A 4,253-nucleotide genomic window follows, 5' to 3' on the forward strand; every position below is an offset into this window, starting at 1 on the left:
AAGCCTGCAAACAGTTTGCTGAAGACAAGCAGACTAAGGACATGGATTACTGGAACCATGTCCTGTGGTCTGATGAGACCAAGATAAACTTATTTGGTTCAGATGGTGTCAAGTGTGTGTGGCGGCAACCAGGTGAGGAGTACAAAGACGTGTGTCTTGCCTACAGTCAAGCATGGTGGTGGGAGTGTCACGGTCTGGGGCTGCAGTTCATTGAGGGAACCACGAAGAACGTTGTATGGACATTGACTTTTTTGACTTTCTTCTTACTGACAAAACCCCCAGATGTTTTTCGAATGTTTAAGTGGTTTATCATCAATGTATTACTTGTACTACCAATTATATTGTTGTTTTCGGACTCATCTTAGATTTACCCGTTTCTAGTGCACTGAAGTGTGAGTGTGCAGCATCTGTTAGTGACACTGATGAATGAGTGTCGTCTGCACATGAGCGCTCTGCTTTAATAATGAGAATCAGATGCTCCAGCTCGTACTCTATGTGATGGTTTCCACACTGAATGCTGCACTGCTGTCATGAATGACTTTTTCCTGCTAAATGTTGTTAAGTAGATATTGCTAGGGTGCTAGGGTGTTGTTCCTGGTTGCTGTGTGGTTGCTGAGGTGTTCTAGATTATTTATAGTGTGTTACTAGTAGGGCGTTGGGGCGTTGTGGATGGTTGCTATGCGTTTTTTTTCTTCCTGTATGGTGTGAATTTGTCTTAGTGATCCTCTGGTCTTTAGTCTGACTCTGGTCCCTCCTTCTGTGTGAGGAGTTCTTTTTAAATTATCTTCCAGCAGGTGAAAATCGTGAGAGAACACACAACTAAGAGCGCCTGTACCAGTGACTGACTTTAACAGCACTATTATTAGCATCTTTAATAACCGACTGTGTGTGTGTGTGTGTGTGTGTGTGTAGATCTGTGTGGCTCTGCTGACGTAAGGCCTTTGATGTCCCAGCGCTCTCTGCCCGGCACACCAGTCACCCACAAACACCTGCCCATCGACCTGCGCACATCCATGGACGGCAAATACAAGGAGATCGCGGAGGTGTGTTTTTGTTTCTAACGTGTGTGATTGTAACGCACGTGTGTTTTTTTAACACGCATGTGATTGTAATGCATGTGTGTGTAACATGTATGATTGTAACGCGTGTAACACGTGTGTTTGTAATGTGTGTGTGTAACGTATGATTGTACTGTGTGTGTGTGTGTGTGTGTGGTAACGGGTGATTGTAACGAGTTTTTGTAACACGTGTGTGTGATTGTAGCGTATGGTTGTAATGTATGTGGTTGTAACACGTGTGTGATTGTAATGCATGTGTGTGTGTGTGTGTATGATTGTAATGCATGTGTGTATGTGATTGTAACGAATGTGTGGCTGTAATGCATGTGTGTGTGTAACGTGTATGATTGTAACATGTGTAACACGTGCGTTTGTAACGTGTTGTTGTTGTTGTAACGCGTGTTTGTAACACGTGTGATTGTAATGCATGTGTGTATGTGATTGTAACGTGTGTGTGTTTGTAACACATGTGTCATTGTAATGCATGGGAGTATGATTGTAACGCGCTTTTGTAACGTGTGCGTTTGTAACGTGTGTGTGATTGTAGCACGTGTGTGCGTTTGCTCTTCAGCGTGAGTGTTTGTAACATGTATGTGTGTGTAACGCATGTGTAGGAGCTGCTGGCAAGGAGTCTGACGGACAGCAACATGCGTTGTGCTCCGTACGAGTTTCCTGAAGAGAGTCCCATTGAACAGCTGGAGGAGAAACGCCACCGTCTGGAGCGACAGATCAGTCAGGACGTCAAGTACAACCCGTACACACACATCCTAACTGTGTGTAATGCAACTAATTTTTTTGCGCACACTGAAAGCCAATCAGAATATATTTCATGTTTAAGGTTAATTTACGTGAATTGAGATTTTGGAATAAAATATTTAACACAAGTACATAATAAAAAAATATAAAAACATTGTAAAGTAAAATAAAAAAATAAAAAATAAAAGGGGAATATTATTAATCTTAAAGATATGTATTAATAATTTTGGTAACATTATTTATTATTAATAATAAGATACTTTCAATTGATTTATTAAGCTGTAATTATAAGCATATAATGTGTTAAATAAACTTATAAATACAGCAACTTTCCCTTCCAACTGTGATCCTAAAGGTCTTTGACCGAGTTGTTAGACTGATTTTTTTAAAGCATATTTCAGAGTATTTGAAGTCTTTTAATCAAGCAAATTATGTTTTGAGAACCGTTAAAGTTTCTGAAAGTGAAAAAATCATTTGTTTGTGAAAACTTGGCCTAGAGTGTATTATAACGGCTTCGCACCTGCTCAGGCGTTTTGTTTGCAATCTGTGTGAATTCTTTGCTTTGAACACACCGACCCAAAACACCCAACAAACACCGCAGACTTTCATAATCGCACACAGACACAACAAGCCACAGTTTGGCCGCGTTTCAGCCGTTTGTATGGGTGTGTTTGGGTTCGTGTCTCTTACAGATGCTTAAACACACACACTTTCTGTTCGGGTGGAGAGTTTGAGATTCCTTCTGCTGCATTTTAAATGAAAGTGATTTAGAAAAATCAATCCGAGTGATTTATACTATCTCATCTCGTGTGTGTGTTACTCACTCAAATCTGCCGCTTCGCCTCACATCCTTCAAGGCTTGAGCCCGAGATTCTGCTGCGAGTGAAACAAGACTTCATGAAAATAGACAGCCCAGCAGACCTGGAGTGAGTCACTGCTATCTGTCCATCTGTCTGTCTGTCCCTCCGTCTGCATCTCTCAGCTCATGTGTCCGTCTGCAGGAGTCTGAAGGACAGTCATGTGGATGTGGTGGACCAGCACCATATGGAGCAAGAGCCGCTGATGGAGAAAAACTTCCAGCGCGTGTCCATCTCAGGAGACGAGAAGTGTGGGGTGAGAACCAGAGAAATCAGCTTCAGTTAGTTTGCATGAAAAATGACAATAAAACAGAGATATAACGTTTACAGCACTTATTAATCTGGGTTGTGCATTTGTATGTGTGCTAATACATTTTAACAAGTGCAAATTAACCTCAGGTAGTATTGTTGTAGCACTTTTCACAATGTTAATAATACTAAAAAGCAACCTACAGAATAAAAACGCAGAATATTTGAACTTACTGCAACAAAATTCTTGCTAGGTGTGAATCTTCAATTTTCATTTTGAAGAATTAAAATAAATTGAAGAAATTTCAGTATCACTTAAGAAAACCTTGAATCCTCGAATGAGGTGATAAATCAATAATTCATTTGAAAACATTTTCAAAAAAATGTAAAAATCAAGTAAGCAATCAATTATTAACACGTGAATAAGTATTTGATAAAAATCAGTTTAGTCTTTGTTTTTTAGTTTAAAAATATTCAAATGTATTTTCCTTCTTTGAAATATAGCTGAAGTGGAAATATTAGATAAATAAAATTTGATAAATATAAACTTAAACTGCAATTCAAAATGAAATTTAGCTAATATAGAAATTAATAATAAAACTAAACAAATCTGTATTAGCATGATTTTATAAACTAACTTCTTAAAGTTTTGTTCTCTAAAAATTCTTAATATTAAGTTTTCTGTTTTTCTCTAAGTTCTCTAAGCTTTGTTCTTTAAAACATCTTGATATTAAGTTTTCTCTTAAGTTTTCTACATTCTCTGTTTTGTTGTTTATGCAGTTCTTAATAAGTTTTATCTACGTATTTTTTCTCTAAGTTCTGTAAGTTTTGTTCGTTATAAAATTCCTAAAATTAAGTTTTCTCTAAGTTCTAAGTTCTGCTCTTTAATTTTTTTTATATTAATTAGGTTTCTCTAAGTTCTCTTAAGTTTTGTTCTTTAAAAAAAATCTTGATATTAAGTTTTCTCTAAGTTCTGCTCTTTAATTTTTTTATATTAATTAGGTTTTCTCTAAGTTCTCTAAGTTTTGTTGTTTAAAAAATAGTTAATTTTAAGCTTTCTCTAAGTTTTTTCTACATTCTATGTTTTGTTCATAATTTTTTTATATTAAGTTTCCTCCCAGTTTTCTCTCAATTTTGTTTAAAAGTTTCTACATCCTCTGTTTTGTTCTTTAAGCAGTTCTTAAAATCCAGTTTTCTCTAAGTTCTAAGTTTTGCTCTTTTTTTATATTAATTAGGCTTTCTCTAAGTTCTTCAAGTTTTTTTCTTTAAACATTTGTTGTTTCTTTTAATTTTTGTAAGTTTTCTGCTTTAATAAATTCTTAACATCAAGTTA

At 36.3% G+C, this 4,253-nt stretch overlaps 1 pseudogene; it reads left to right on the plus strand.

The window, feature by feature from the left end:
* The window catches only part of LOC107599103 (AMP deaminase 2-like), a 20,903-nt pseudogene that overhangs the window by 3,412 nt on the left and 13,238 nt on the right, over positions 1-4,253 (plus strand).

Source organism: Sinocyclocheilus grahami, unplaced genomic scaffold (assembly GCF_001515645.1).
Source record: "Sinocyclocheilus grahami isolate Dianchi unplaced genomic scaffold, SAMN03320097.WGS_v1.1 scaffold260.1, whole genome shotgun sequence".
NCBI lineage: Eukaryota > Metazoa > Chordata > Actinopteri > Cypriniformes > Cyprinidae > Sinocyclocheilus > Sinocyclocheilus grahami.